Source organism: Bos grunniens, chromosome X, assembly GCF_055505025.1.
Source record: "Bos grunniens cultivar Pamir isolate PY7600 chromosome X, Bosgru_T2T1.0, whole genome shotgun sequence".
Classification (NCBI taxonomy): domain Eukaryota; kingdom Metazoa; phylum Chordata; class Mammalia; order Artiodactyla; family Bovidae; genus Bos; species Bos grunniens.
The window spans coordinates 66,415,049-66,431,937 of NC_141194.1; the positions used below are offsets into that span (position 1 = coordinate 66,415,049).

General features: G+C 41.6%; 1 pseudogene; it reads right to left on the reverse strand.

Annotated features, from left to right (window-relative positions):
• Window positions 1-9,422: 9,422 nt before the first annotated feature.
• LOC147340640 (neurabin-2-like) overlaps window positions 9,423-16,889 on the reverse strand; it is a 30,810-nt pseudogene continuing 23,343 nt past the window's right edge.

A 16,889-nucleotide genomic window follows, 5' to 3' on the forward strand; every position in this document is an offset into this window, starting at 1 on the left:
GGTGTTAAAGAAGACTCTCGAGAGTCCCTTGGACTGCAAGAAGGTCCAACCAGTCCATCCTAATGGAGATCAGTCCTGGGTGTTCATTGGAAGGCCTGATGCTGAAGGTGAAACTCCAATACTTTGGCCACGTGATGCGAAGAGCTGATTCATTTGAAAGACCCTGATGCTATAAAGATTGAGGGCAAAAGGTGAAGGGGATGACAGAGGATTAGATGGTTGAATGGCGTCACCAACTCAATGGACATAAGTTTGAGAAAACTCTGAGAGTTGGTGATGGGCAGGGAGGCTTGGCGTGCTGCAGTTCATGGGTTCGCAAAGAGTCAGACACGACTGAGCGATTGAACTGACTGAACTGATAATCCTGAAGACACGTTGGTACATAGCATATATAATTCATAGCAGAGTTATTCACATCAGCCAAGAGACAGAAGCAACTATAGTGTCCATTGACAGATGAATGGATAACCAAAATTGTTATAAACATGCTATGAATGGTTATGCAGCCATAAAAAGGAAGGAAATTCTGATACATACTGTAACATTAATGAACCTTAAAGACATTATGCTCAGTAAATAATCCAGACACATAAGAGCAAATATTGTACGACTCCACAATATGAAAAGCCAATCTACAGAATGGGAGAGAATATTTGTAAACTGTATGTCTGATAAAGGGTTAATAAAAAATATATAGGGAACTTACAGAATTAATTCAGTAGCAAAAAGAATAATCTGATTAAAAATGGGCAAAGGACTTGAATAGACTTTTTTCCAAAGAAGACATTCAAATGGCTAACAAGTATATGAAAAAGTGTTCAACATCACTAATCATCAGTCAGTTCAGTTCAGTTCAGTCGCTCAGTCGTGTCCAATTCTTTGCAACCCCATGGACTGCACCATGCCAGGCTTCCCTGTCCATCACCAACTCCTTTCTCAAACTCATGTCCAACGAGTCAGTGATGCCATCCAACCATCTCATCCTCTGTCATCCCCTTCTCCCACCTTCAATCTTTCCCAGCATCAGGGTCTTTTCAAATGAGACAGCTCTTTGCATCAGATGGCCAAAGTATTGGAGTTTCAGCTTCAGCATCAGTCCTTCCAATGCATATTCAGGACTGATTTCCTTTAGGACTGACTGGTTTGATCTTGCAGTCCAAGGGACTCTCAAGAGTCTTCTCCAACACCACATTCAAAAGCATCAGTTCTTCGCCAATCAGCTTTCTTTATGGTTCAATTCTCACATCCCCATATGACTACTGGAAAAACCATAGCTTTGACTAGACAGACCTTTGTCGGCAAAGTAATGTCTCCACTTTTTAATATGCTAAGTTGGTCATAGCTTTTCTTCCAAGGATCAAGCATCTTTTTATTTCATGGCTGCAGTCAGCATCTGCAGTGATTTTTGGAGCCCCCCAAAATAAAGTCTGTCACTGTTTCCCCATCTATTTGCCATGACGTAATGGGACCAGAGTGCTGAAGAATTAATGCTTTTGAACCGTGGTGTTGGAGAAGACTCTTGAGAGTCCCTTGGACTGCAAGGAGATCCAACCAGTCCATCCTAAAGGAGATCAGTCCTGGGTGTTCATTGGAAGGACTGATGTTGAAGCTGAAACTCCAATACTTGGGCCACCTGATGTGAAGAGCTGACTCATTTGAAAGGACCCTGATGCTGGGAAAGATTGAGGACAGGAGGAGAAGGGGACGACAGAGGATGAAATGGTTGGATGGTATCACCGTCTTAGTGGACATGGGTTTGGATGGACTCCGGGAGTTGGTGATGGACAGGGAGGCCTAGCGTGTTGCGGTTCATGGGGTCGCAAAGAGTAGGACATGACTGAGCAAGTGAACTCAATTCAATGGGACCAGATGCCATGATCTTAGTTTTTTGAATGTTGAGTTTTAAGCCAGCTTTTTCACTTTCCTGTTTCAGTTTCATCAAGAGGCTCTTCAGTTCCTCTTTGGTTTCTGCCGTAAGGATGGTGTCATCTGCATATTTGAGATTATCAGGGAGATGTAAATCAATACTACAATAATATATCACCTCACATCTGTTAGAAAGTCTAATATAGAAAAGACAAAAGATAACAAGTGTTGCTGAGAGAATGGAACCCTTGTACAATGGTGGAAATGTAAATTGGTACAGCCTTTATAGATACACTGTGGAGTTTCTTAAAAAATTAAAAGTAGAACTACTATATGATCAAGCAACCCCAATTCTGGATATACATCCAAGAAAAATAAAAGCAGGATCTTAAAGAGCTACCTGCACCCCCCGTCCAATGCAGCATTATTCACAATAGCCAATTTAAGGAAACAACCTAAATGTTATGGTATCTATATACCATAAAAATGGTATATTACTGGTATAATGAAATATTATTCAGTTATGAAGGGAATCCTGCTGTTTACATCAACAAGGATGAACCTGGAAGGCATTATGCTAAGTGAAAAAAGCTAGATAGGGAAAGACAAATACTGAATGGTATCACCTATATGTAAAATCTAAAAAAAGAAAAGAAAAGCTAATAGAAATAGAGAATAGAATAGCTGTTACCAAGGACTTGGGGGTGGGGGATATGGAAAGATGTTGGACAGAGGGTACAAACATTCAGGTATAAGATGGCTAACTTCTGAGGATCTAATGTACAGAATGGTAACTATAGCTTAACACTACTGTATTGTATACTTTAAATTTGTTGAGAGAGTAGATCTTAAGCATTCTTACACACACAAAAAGGTAACTGTGAGATGATTAGCTTGATTATGGTGACTGTTTTACAATGTATATAAATCATCAATTAGTACATTTTGAATATATATAATTTTATTTGTCTATTATACCTCAATAAATGGAGAAATAAATGGCAACCCACTCCAGTATTCTTGCCTGGGAAATCCCATGGACAGAGGAGCCCGCCAGCTGCAGTTTATGGGGTTGCAAAAGTGTCAGACATGACTTAACAACTAAACAACAACCTCAATAAAGCTGGGGAAAATGGTTAAGATGGGTAAATATTATGTTATATGTATACTACCACAATTAAAAATAATAGTAAAAGTAATATCTCTAATTGTATCTCTGCTGCTGCTGCTAAGTCGCTTCAGTCGTGTTGGACTCTATGCGACCCCATAGACAGAAGCCCACCAGGTTCCCCCACCCCTGGGATTCTCCAGGCAAGAACACTGGAGTGGGTTGCCATTTCCTTCTCCAATGCATGAGAGTGAAAAGTGAAAGGGAAGTCGCTCAGTCGTGTCCGACTCGTAGCGACCCCATGGATGCAGCCTACCAGGCTCCTCCATCCATGGGATTTTCCAGGCAAGAGTACTCTAGTAGTGAGTAAATATTGATTTGTTATTATTACTTAAGCTATACATGCTAAAAATATGCTATATGTATGAAATACTTAATGATATTTTTTTGGAAAGCTAGTAGTTTATAAAGATGTTAATTTCCCCTAATTTAGAAATTTAACAGAATCCCAACAGATAGACCTACATGGTTTTTTATTTGATTGTTAATTTTTAAGTAGACAATCGGATTTCTTAGGGAAATATATATATGTAAAAAGATGCAGAAAATATCTGAAAAAGAAAAGCAACTAGGAGGAAATTTTTACTCAGTGCTTTTAACGTTAAAGGGTGTTGGACTTTGACAAATAGCTTTTCTGCATCAATTGGGATAATCATGTGCTTTTCCCTGCTAGCTTTTTTGTGTGTGTTGAACCACTCTTGCATTTCTGGAATATTTCCTACTTGGTCATAGATATAATCATTTCAATACCATACTGGATTATTTTATTGAGGATTTTTGGAACTATACTCATATGGGATATTGATCTGTTATTTTTGTTTCTTGTAATACTTTTATCTGGCTTTAGAATCAGAATAATGCTAGCCTCATAGGATGATTTCCAAAATGTTCCTTCCTCTTCTCTTTTTGGAAGGATTTGAAAAGGATTGGTGTTACTCTGCTTTAAATGTTTGGTAGAATTCACTAGTGAAGTCATCTGGTCCTGGACTTTTCTTTGGAGGCTTTTATTACAAATTCTATCTCTTTATTATTATAGGACTGTTCAGATATTCTATAGTTTGTGTGTTTCTAGGAATTTTTCTATTTCATCTAAGTTATCTATTTTGTTGGCATATAATTGTTCATAGTATTTCCTTATAAATCTTTCAGTTTCTGTAATGTTAGTACTAATGCCCTCATTTTCATTTCCAATTTTTTAGTAATTTGAGTATGCTTTCATTTTTCATAGTCAGCCTAGCTAATATTTTGTCACTTTTATTGAGTTTTTGAAAAAAAAAAACTTTAATGTCTATTGATTTTCTCCATTCTCTTTCATTTATCACTAACCTTTATTATACCTAGCTTCTGCTATCTTTGGATTTAGTTTTCTCTTCTTTTTCTAGTTCCTTAAAATCAAGCAATGAATTTGAGAACTTTCTTCATTTTTAACATAGGCATTCATAGCTATAAAATTTCCCCTGAGCACTACTTTAACTAAATCTCATAAATTTTTCTATTTTTGCATTCATGAAATTATTTTCTAATTTCTTCTTTGAATCCTTCATTATTTGAGTGTGAATTTCCACAGAGTTGTGAATTTCGAATTTTATTTGTTATTGATTTCTAATTTCATGCTATTGTGGATAGAGGAGATATTTTGAATGATTTCAATCTTTTTTAATGTATAAGACTTGTTTTGTGGTCTAACATGTCTATCCTGGAGAATGTTTCATCTATACTTGGGAAGAACGTATTCTGGTGTTGTCAGGAAGAATGTTATGTACACACTTTTAGGTCTAGTTTGTTTATAGTGTCGTTAAAAAACTCTATATCTTAATAATTTATCAACTGTCCTATTAATTATTGAATGAATTATTGTATTCTTCAACTACTTTTGTAGAAGAGTCTATTTCTTCTTTTAAGTCTGTAAGTTTTTGCTATGTGTTTTTTGGACTTTGTTATTTGGTGTATATATATATATATATATATATATGTTTATCATTGTTAAATCTTCTCAATAAATTGACCATTTTATCAATATATAATGGCTTTTTAGACTCTCATAAATTTTTATTCTTAAAGCCTACTTTGTTTTATATTCCCAAACTGAAACTCTGTACCAATTCAAGAATAACTCCCCATTTCCCCTTACCTCAGGTCCTGGTAACAATTATTGTACTTTCCAAATTTATGAATTTAATTCTTCTAGGTACATAAATGAAATCATATATTATTTGTCCTTTTAAGTCTGGATTGAAAGTGGAGAGTGAAAAAGTTGGCTTAAAGCTCAACATTCAGAAAACGAAGATCATGGCATCCAGTCCCATCACTTCATGGGAAATAGATGGGGAAACAGTGGAAACAGTGTCAGACTTTATTTTTCTGGGCTCCAAAATCACTGCAGATGGTGACTGCAGCCATGAAATTAAAAGATGCTTATTCCTTGGAAGGAAAGTTATGACCAACCTAGATAGCATGTTCAAAAGCAAAGACATTACTTTGCCAACAAAGGTCCGTCTAGTCAAGGCTATGGTTTTTCCTGTGGTCATGTATGGATGTCAGAGTTGGACTGTGAAGAAGGCTGAGTGCTGAAGAATTGATGCTTTTGAACTGTGGTGTTGGAGAAGACTCTTGAGAGTCCCTTGGACTGCAAGGAGATCCAACCAGTCCATTCTGAAGGAGATCAGCCCTGGGATTTCTTTGGAGGGAATGATGCTAAAGCTGAAACTCCAGTACTTTGGCCACCTCATGCGAAGAGTTGACTCATTGGAAAAAACTCTGATGCTGGGAGGGATTGGGGGCAGGAGGAGAAGGGGACAACAGAGGATGAGATGGTTGGGTGGCATCACTGACTCGATGGACGTGAGTCTGAGTGATCTCCGGGAGTTGGTGATGGACAGGGAGGCCTGGCGTGCTGCGATTCATGGGGTCTCAAAGAGTCGGACACGACTGAGCGACTGATCTGATATTTCACTTAGCATAATATAGTCAAGGTTTATCCATGATGAAGCATGCATCAGAATTTCATTCACTTTTAAGGCTGACTAATATTTCATCATATGTATATACCACATCATATGTATATACCACATATGTACATACCACAGAAATGGTATGGACCTAACAGAAGCAGAAGATATTAAGAAGAGGTGGCAAGAATACACAGAAGAACTATACAAAAAAGATCTTGATGACCCAGATAACCACGATGGTGTGATCACTCACCGAGAGCCAGACATCCTGGAATGTGAAGTCTAGTGGGGCTTAGGAACTAGGAACAAAGCTAGTTGCGGTGATGGAATTCCAGTTGAGCTATTTCAAATCCTAAAGGATGATGCTGTGAAAGTGCTGTACTCAATAAGCCAGCAAATTTGGAAAACTCAGCAGTGGCCATAGGACTGGAAAAGGTCAGTTTTCACTCCTATCCCCAAAAAAGGCAATGTCAAAGAATGTTCAAACTACTGCATAATTGTACTAATTTCACATGCCACCAAGCTAATCCTCAAAATTATCCAAGCTAGACTTCAACAGTACTTGAACCGTGAACTTCCAGATGTTCAAGCTGGTTTTAGAAAAGGCAGAGTAACCAAATATCGAATTACCAACATCCGTTGGATCATAGAAGAAGCAAGAGGATTCCAGAAAAACATCTACTTATACTTCATTGATTACACTAAAGCCTTTGACTGTGTGGATCACGACAAACTGGAAAATTCATAAAGAGATGGGAATACCTTACCTGCCTCCTGAAAAATCTTCATGCAGGTCAAGAAGCAACAGTTAGAACTGTACATGGAACAACAGACTGGTTCCAAGTTGGGAGAAGAGTATATTAAGGCTGAATATTGTCACCCTGCTTATTTAATTTATATGCAGAGTACATCATGCAAAATGCTGAACAGGGTGTAACTTAAGCTGGAATCAAGATTGCTGGGAGGAATATTGATAACCTCAGATATGCAGATGACAGAAAGTAAAGAAGGACTAAGAGCCTCTTGATGAAAGTGAAAAAGGAGAGTGAAAAAGTAGGCTTAAAACTCAACATTCAGAAAACTAAGATCATGGCATCTGGTCCCATCACTTCATGGCAAATAGATGGGGAAGCAATGGAAACAGTGACAGACTTTATTTTGGGGGCCTCTGTCACTGCAGATGGTGACTGCAGCCATGAAATTAAAAGATGCTTGCTCCTCGAAAGAAAAGCTATGACCAACCTAGACAACATAATAAAAGCAGAGACATTACACTGCCAACAGAAGTCTGTCTAGTCAAAGCTATGGTTTTTCCAGTAGTTACGTATGGATGTGAGAGTTGGACCATAAAGAAAGCTGACTGGTGAAGAATTGATGCTTTTAAACTGTGGGGTTACAGAAGACTCTTGAGAGTCCCTTGGAGTGAAAGGAGATCAAACCAGTCCATCCTAAAGGAAATCAGTCCTGAATATTCATTGGAAGGCCTGATGCTGAAGCTGAAACTCCAATAATTTGGATACCTGATGTGAAGAACTGACTCATCGGAAAAGACCCTGATGCTGGGAAAGATTGAAGGCAGGAGGAGAAGGGGACGACAGAGGATGAGACAGTTGGATGGCATCACTGACTCAATGGACATGAGTTTGATCAAGCTCTGGGAAGTGGTGATGGACAGGGAATCCTGGCATGCTGCACTCCGTGGGGTCACAAAGAGTCGTACACGACTGAGTGACTGAACAGAAGTGACTGATGGATGTGAGAGTTGGACTATAAAGAAAGCTGAGTGGCGAATAATTGATGCTTTTGAAATGGTGTTGGAGAAGATTCTTGAGAGTCCCTTGGAGTTAAAGGAGATCAAACTAGTCAATCCTAAAGGAAATCAACCCTGAATATTCATTGGAAGGACTTATGCTGAAGCTGAAACTCCAATACTTTGGCCACCTGATGTGAAGAACTGACTCACTGGAAAAGACCCTGATACTGGGAAAGATTGAAGGCAGGAGGAGACGGGGACGACAGAGAATGAGATAGTTGGATGGCATCACTGACTCGATGGACATGAGTTTGGGCAAGCTCCAGGAGGTGGTGATGGACAGGGAAGCCTGGGGTGCTGCAGTCCATGGGGTCGCAAAGAGTCAGACATGGCTGAGCTACTGAACTGAACCAAACTGATACACCACGTTTTGTTTATCCATTGATTTGTCAGTGGAAATTTGGGGTGTTCCTACTTTTTGGCCATTGTGAATAATACTGCTATGAACATTGGTGTGCTAATGTCTGAATCTTTGCTTTCAGTCCTTTTGGATATATACCTAGAAGTGAATTTGTTGAATCATATGGTCATTCTATATTTGATTTTCCTAGGAATTGCCATACTGTTTTCCTGCACCACTTTACATCTGCACTACACACAAGGATTCCAATTTCTCTACATCCTCACTAACACTGGTTATTTTCTGTTTTGATTTATTATTTTAAAACAGTATTCATCCTAATTGTTATAAAGTGGTATCTAATTGTGCTTTTGATTTGTACTAATCTAATAATTAGTGATGTTGAGTGTATTTCCGTATGTTTATTGGCCATTAGTGTATCGTCTTTAGAGAAATGTCTAATCAGGTAATTTGCCCTGTGCATTTGTCTTTTAAATTATGTCAGAAAAAGTCAAGATTCAAACCTAAAATACAATACTGACTCATTTCTATTTATATCATACCTTTACCAGTGTTCTTTATCTCTTTGTAGTCTTAGGTTACTATCTGTTTTTTCAGACTGGGTGAAGGTGTGCTAGTGACAATTCTCTTAGCTTTTGCCAAAGAATGTCTGTTTTCTTTCTTGTTGTTGTTTCTCTCTTGGGCCTGCTTTTATGGGGACAACCTAACAGAGGGCACGGGGTATAGAATACTAGGAACAATCCATACATATATATTATACACAGAGAAGCGTTTCTGTAAAGTTGGGCCCCGCCCCCTCCATCTGCTGAGGCTGAGGAGTTAGGTACTGAGTCAGTCAGCTCTTTCAGTGGGTACACGCACATCTGAGGGAAGGAAGAAGGTGCTGAGAAATGCTGATCAATGGCATGATCTATTTACAGGGGATGAGGAAAAGCCAAAATGGAACAAGGGTTATTTTTTCTTTAAAAAAAGAACAAAAACCCAGGCTGAGGCAGGGAAATGGGGAAAAGGTAAAATGAGAGATGGATTCTGAAAGGGAAGGGGACCTGAGAGGGGTCTCACTTCCTTTGGTCGAAGCCCCTTTAAGTTTGGGGTTAAAGTGGGGAAATGGAGTTGATATCACTTAGAAATCAGGCTGCCAGCAGCACAGCTCTGGTCTCCAAAAGATGAAAAATAGTAAAAATTTGTCCTCCAGTCAAAACATTGGAATACTGTGTGTGTGAGTGGGATGAGGCTGAATCTCTGGGATGTCAGTACAAGGCTTCCAAGGTGTGGCCCTGGTAGGGCAGGAAATCTGTCTCTAGGCTGGTAGAGGGCAGGGTGAAGTATTGATGACAGGGGAGGGAGGACAATTGGAGGGGATTAATTATTGTCCAGTGAAGGGATGATTCCTGTTAAGTAGAATTGGAATTATTCAGTTTGCAAGTTTCCTTCCAGTTCCAAGATCTGAAAAATAAGGGAAAGAAGGAGTCAGGCTTAAGCATGGGCATGGGCCCTGCCCCTCCTACCCCCCTGGAGGGGACATGACCTTGAGCTCCCAGACAGCAGCATGACTTCTCCTTCTCCCTCCAGAATCCACAGGATGGGTGCTAGAGAGGGGCTGACTTGCTGCTGCCTCCTGCCCCTAGGGCACCCCTGGGCCTACTTTGTCCAGGAGCTTGTCCATCTCCTCCTTCCTTAGCAGCTCTGACTCCTGCAGAACCCAGTGCTATGCTGTCTTCTTTTTCAGGAAATTGGTCTCCTGCTGGTAGTCCTTGATGAGGCACTCAGCCTTGCTGTACTTGTGCTCTTGGGCCTGGTACTGGGCCTGGGCCTCCCGCAGGTGCTCACTCACAGCCTTGCATGGGCCCTGGGCCTCGCCCCCATAGCCCTCCAACTTTTCCATGTGATCCTTTTTCTCCTTCACACTCTGTTCCAGCTGGGCCTTCTTCACCCACCAGTGCCCCTTCTCCTGCTCCAGGCTCTGCAGTTTTCCTTTCAGCTGCTGGATCTGTATCTCAGTCACAGCATGCTAAATCTGGAGCTCCTTGAACTTATGCACAGCTTCTCAGACTCCATGTCCACAGGGGACAAGGCATCCTGGTTCTCTGCCAGCTGAACACCTTAATGGTCATGTTGCCACCTGGGAACATGGGGCTCAGCTCCTCAACCTCATCAGTGGCACACTCTCCCATCTCTTTGTTATCCTTCCCCTCCCCATGCTGAGCATATCTCTGCTCCATCATTTTCTGCTGCCGTTGCACCTGTTTCCAGGGTCTGCTAAGTTAGCTGGGCCACCTCACCTAGCTACTCCTGGCCAATCATAAACTGCACACAGACCTTGGTGTTCCAGAGCATGGTGGCTACGAAGCTCTGGGTCACTCCCAACAGATTCATTCCATCCATCTGCATCAAGAGATCGTTCACCTGGATCCTGCTGTCCTGATGGACCACACTGCCATCAGTCACGGTCTTGATGTACATGCCCACCTTCTCCAGGCCCATGTCTGTCCATGCCCCATGCCAACAATGCTGATGCCCAGGCCCTCGGCGTCCTCCCATTCCACAGGATACAGCTCCAACCTCTCCACCTGCTTCTCCAGATGTACTCACCATGGGATCCACGTCCTTGTTGCAATGATGGTCATCCTCGTTGGAGTAGGTGTTGAACACTTGAATGGGCTCCATGCTGAAATGGGTCTTCTGGCTCAGGGCTGGGTCTTTTCCCTCTGAGAGTCCTGGGATCTCCATGCACCTTGATTTGGCTCATAGAGGGGCTTCACTTCTTCCTCATCTTCTTCATTGTCCTCCTCTAGGTTATTGCCCCCGGGAGTCCTCCCCAGTCCCACTGTAGGCACTCACATCCACCAAGTCCTCCTTCTAGGACTCGTACCTCTTTGGGGATCATGTCCTGGCTCAGCCATCACCTACCCCTCTCTCAGAAACCACCAGGGTTGCCACCTCCTCCTCAGGGGTTGCCTGGGCCTTCTGCCCCTCTGGCAGGGGCTGGCAGTAGTTTCCAAGGCACAGCCATTCTCCAGGGCTGCATGGGCTGTAACCTCCTCCTGGATCATTTCTGCAGGTGCCACTTGACCGGCCTCCAACTCCCTGCTGTCCTCCACCTCCACAGGCTTAATGAAGCCCCTCCTGGGGCTTGAGAGGCACCAGGCAGGGGCCACTCGGTGCTGCAGGGGCTGCTGTCCTCCAGGGACACACTCCTGGGCTGGGACATTCCCCAGTAGGATGGGCAGTAGCAGAGGAGGCTGAAACACCAGGGACCACCTGCTGACCAGCTTCAAGTTGACCTGGGGAGCCCCCTTGGCCCCTGCCCTGGGCAGCCTGGACCCACAATGGAGGCCAGTCCTTTAGTCAGGCTCAAGGTCTCTATTTGGCTTATTTTTATAATTTTGATATTCTCTATTTGGTGATACATCATTCTCCTGGGTTTCTCTAGTTCTTTGTTTATGGTTTCCTCTAGCTCTTTGAGCACATATAAAACAATTAACTTTAAAATCTGTGTCTAGTAAGTCCAGTGCATGTGCTTTCTCAGTGCTATTAATTTCCTTTTTTTTTTTTTTGTCCCTATGAATGTGACTTTTCTCCCTATGAATGCAGGCTTCCCTGGTGGCTCAGATGGTAAAGAAACTGCCTGCAATGCAGGAAGCCCAGGTTCGATCTCTGGGTCTGGAAGATCCCCTGGAGAAGGAAATGGCTACCCACTCCAGTATTCTTGCCTGGAGAATTCCATGGACAGAAGAGCCTGGCAGGCTACAGTCCATGGGATTGCAAAGGGTCAGACACAACTGAGCATCTAAGACTTTCACTTCCATAAATGTGACCTACTTCATTGTTTCTTTCCATAATTTGTCATTTTTGTTGTTGAATACTAGACATTTTGAATATAATAATGTGGTGACTCTAGAAATGAAAGTATTTCCCTCCTCAGGATTTATTTCCTGCTTCCTGTATATGCTTTGTTGAATGTGGCCTCTGAAGTCTCTGTTCTGTTAGCCTGTGGTCAGCTAGTGATTTAACAGAGATGTCCTTAAACTCTCAGAGTTGAAAGAAGTATAGTAAAAGGAGAAAAGGAAAAATCTACCCTGGTCTTTATAGATTAGTTCTGTGTCAGGACACTCCTTTAATTCTTCAGTTCAGTCGCTCAGTTGTGTCTGACTCTTTGCGACCCCATGAATTGCAGCATGCCAGGCCTCCCTGTCCATCACCAACTCCAGGAGTTCACTCAAACTCATGTCCATCGAGTTGGTGATGCCATCCAGCCATCTCATCCTCTGTCGTCCCCTTCTCCTCCTGCCCCTAATCCCTCCCAGCATCAGAGTCTTTTCCAATGAGTCAACTCTTCGCATGAGGTGGCCAAAGTATTGGAGTTTCAGCGTTAGCATCATTCCTTCCAAAGACATCCCAGGGCTGCTCTCCTTCAGAATGGACTGGTTGGATCTCCTTGCAGTCCAAGGGACTCTCAAGAGTCTTCTCCAATTCAAAGTTCAAAAGCATCAATTCTTCAGCACTCAGCTTTCTTCACAGTCCAACTCTCATATCCATACATGACCACTGGAAAAACTATAGCCTTTAATTCTTTGCCAGTCCATTTACAACTCTGGTTTAGTCTTTACTTCCCCCTTGCTATGAGCCTAAAGATCAGTGGGAAGTAAACATTCAGGGCTTTCTCAGGTGTTTTCTGAGATATGACCAGCCCTGGGCATGGGTTGTTGTTGTTCAGTTGCTAAGTTGTGTCCGACTCTTTGTGACCCCATGGACTGCAGCACGCTAGGCTTCCCTGTCCTTCACTATCTCCGTGAGTTTGCTCAAACTCATGTCCATTGAGTTGGTGATGCCATTCAACCATCTGATCCTCTGTTGCCCCCTTCTCCTCCTGCCCTCAATCTTTCCCAGCATCGGGCTCTTTTCCAGTGTGTGGACTGTCTGCATCAGAAGGCCAAAGTATTGTAGCTTCAGCTTCAGCATCAGTCCTTCTAATGAATATTCAGGGTTGATTTCCCTTAGGATTGACTGGTTTGATCTCCTTGCAGTCCAAGGGACTCTCAAGTCTTCTCCAACACCACAGTTCAAAAGTGTCGGTTCTTCTTCACTCAGCCTTCTTTATGATCCAACCCTCACATCTGTACATGGCTACTGGAAAAAACAATAGCTTTTACTAGTCAGACCTCTGTTGGCAGTGATGTCTCTGCTTTTTAATATGCTGTCTAGGTCTGTTATAGGTTTTCTTCCAAGGAGCAAGAGTCTTTTAATTTTGTGGCTGCAGTCACTGTCCACAGTGATTTTGGAGCCCAAGCAGGTAAAGTCTGTCATTGTTTCTATTTCTCCCCCATTCTATTTGCCATGAAGTGAAGGGATGAAGGGATGTTATGATCTTAGTTTTTGAATGTTGAGTTTTAAGCCAGCTTTTTCATTCTCCTCTTTCACTTTCATTAAGAGTCTCTTTAGTTCCTCTTTGCTTTCTGCCATAAGGGTGGTGTCATCTGCGTATTTGAGGTTACCAATATTTCTCCCAGCAATCTTGATTCCAGCTTGAGCTTCATCCATCCAGCCTGGCATTTGCATGATGTACTCTGCATATAAGTTGAATAAGCAGAGTGACAATATACAGCCTTGACGTACTCCTTTCCCACGTTTGAACCAGTCTGTTGTTCCAGGTCCGGTTCTAACTGATGATTCTTGACCTGCATACAGATTTCTCGGGGGGCAGGTAAGGTGGTCTGATATTCCCATCTCTTGAAAAAACTTCTACAGATTGTTGTGATTCACACAGTCAAAGACTTAGCCTTATCAATGAAGCAGATGTTTTTCTGGAATTTGCTTGCTTTTTCTATGATCCGATGGATGCTGGCAATTTGATCTCTAGTTCCTGTGCCTTTTCTCAATCCAGCTTGTGCATCTGGAAGTTCTCGGTTCACATACCATTGAAGCCTGCTGCTGCTACTGCTAAGTTGCTTCAGTCATGTCCGACTCTGTGTGACCCCATAGACGGTAGCCCACCAGGCTTCTCTGTCCCTGAGATTCTTCAGGCAAGAACCCTGGAGTGGGCTGCCATTTCCTTCTCCAATGCGTGAAAGTGAAAAGTGAAAGGGAAGTCGCTCAGTCATGTCCAACTCTTCATGACTCCATGGACTGCAGCCTACCAGGCTCCTCCTTCCATTGGATTTTCCAGGCAAGAGTACTGGAGTGGGGTGCCATTGCCTTCTCCTACTGTTGAAGCCTAGCTTGAAGGATTTTCAAAATTACCTTACTAGCATGTGAAGTGAGCACAATTGCGCAGTAGTTTGAACATTCTTTGGCATTGCCTTTCTTTGGGATTAGAATGAAAACTGACCTTTTCCAGTCCTGTGGCCACTGCTGAGTTTTCCAAATTTGCTGGCATATTAAGGGCAGCACTTTCACAGCATCATCTTTTAGGATTTGAAATAGCTCAACTGGAATTCCATCACTTCCAATAGCTTTGTTTGTAGTGATACTTCCTAAGACCCACTTGACTTCACACTCCAGGATGTCTGGCTTTAGGTGAGGTGATCATACCATCATGGTTATCCAGGTATTAAGACCTTTTTTTTTTTTTTTTCCTTTTTACAGTTCTTCTGTGTATTCAGAAATGGTAATGACAACAGAAGCAGAAAGGCGTGGGCATGGCTTTTCACCTCCTCTTATTAAGTGGATGCTTTTGAAGGCCTTAGTTCCCAAAGTTGTTCCCTCCCCCAGCTTTTCCTCCCAGACTTTTAGCATGCATATTTTCTGATGGAATTGTACTCTTTTGCCACAGATAACAACAATTTGTTCACTTACCTTTCAATATTTTCCAGGAATGACCTCTATTTAGCTACTTTTCCAAACTGAGATTGTTCTGAGTTAAGAAAAATAAAGGCAATGCCTGCTCTGTTCCTTCCAGAACCAGATACCCACAAGAGGAACACAGGCTGTCATCAAGACAGTCACTGCACCTGGGAGGAGTTTGGAGCAAGGCTAAGTTAAAACTAAAAAGTTCTTCTACCATGTTAAAATGGACTTTTTCCCAATTCGTCATTCACTTGGTTGCTGCAATCCTTTGACTACTTTCCAGAGTTCTGACGAAGTTGATTCAGACAACTTTGCTTAGTTTTTTTTTTTTGGTGTTTCCAAGAAGTGATAGGTGCTTGAAGCCTCCTACTTTTCCATTTTCACTAACATCTGAAAATCTTTTTTCTTTAATTATTTAATTTATTTTAATTGGAGGATAATTACTTTGCAATATTGTGGTGATTTTTGCCATACATCAACATGAATCAGCCACTGGTACACATGTGTCCCCCCATCCTGAGCCTGCCTCCCCCCTCCCTTCCCACCCCATCCCTCTGCATTGTCCCAGAGCACTGGCTTTGGGTGCCCTGCTTCATGCATAAAACTTGCACTGGTCATCTGTTTTACATATGGTAATATACGTGTTTCAATGCTATTCTCTCAAATCATATCACCTTTGCCTTCTCCCACATAGTCCAAAAGTCTGTTCTTTACATCTGTGTCTCTTTTGCTGCCTTGCATATAGGATTGTCATTACTGTCTTTCTAAATTCCATATATATGCATTAATATATTGTATTGGTGTTTCGTTTTCTTATTTCACTCTGTATAGGCTCCAGTTTCATCCACCTCATTAGAACAGACTCAAATGTGTTCTTTTTTATAGCTGAATAATATTCCATCGTGTATATGTACCACTACTTCCTTATCCATTTGTCTGCTGATGGACATCTAGGTTGCTTCCATGTCCTAGCTCTTGTAAACAGTGCTGCAATGAACACTGGGGTTACATGTGTCTCTTTCAATTCTGGTTTCCTCGGTAATACCTGAAATTCTTAATAATATTTGAACTATGAGTCTCCCACTTTCCTTTTGTACTGGGCCCTGCAGGTTAGGTTTGCCCCTAAAACTTCAAACCATTCAAACAATTTTTCTTCCTGTTATACTTGTCACTATAGAGCATTCTTATAAGTAAGTCCATGCAGGCATCTTTCCCTGGTACTAGATTAGTACTCAACTGAGAGTCATCACAACTATGACAATGAATGCCCTCAGTAATAGTGTGGATAATATCAACAATATTTATTCTTATGTCCAAGACAAATTTTGGGAATTTTTAAGGTATCTTCTGAAACTAAAGAGTAACCCTCAACTGAATTTGCTTACTCCAACTAGGATCTTGAATATCCCCTCAAGGAATGAGGATTTTTAATTTAATGGTATTATATGACTTTATAGATCAGCTTTCATAGGCCTCTGTCTTCAGCAACTTCCCAGGGAATTCTTTTATGTAATTGATAATCCTAGACATTTCAAATAAAAGAAAGTCTTACCCTCCTGATTGTTCATCTAACTCCATACCACACATTCTTCCCTCCTTCTCCCCAAAATATTCAAAGGTTCAAATTTTTTTTTGAGTCTCCCCAGCCTTTTCATTATCTTAGTCACAACCAGTGACTATCACCACCATCACCAGCAACAAATTATAGCATGAAATAGATTAATTTCTACTGCACTTTGTATCAATTAAGATACTTTCAGCTGAAAATAGGAGAAGACCAACTCAGATGCCCTATGTGATGAGGAAATTTAGTATCTCATATACCAAAGTCTTCAGAGATAGGATGGTTTCAGCACTGGTCAACTGAGTGATTTATGACATTATGAAAGACCCAAATCCTTTCTGTATTTCCGCTATGTTATTCTCACTCTATTGATTTGTCTT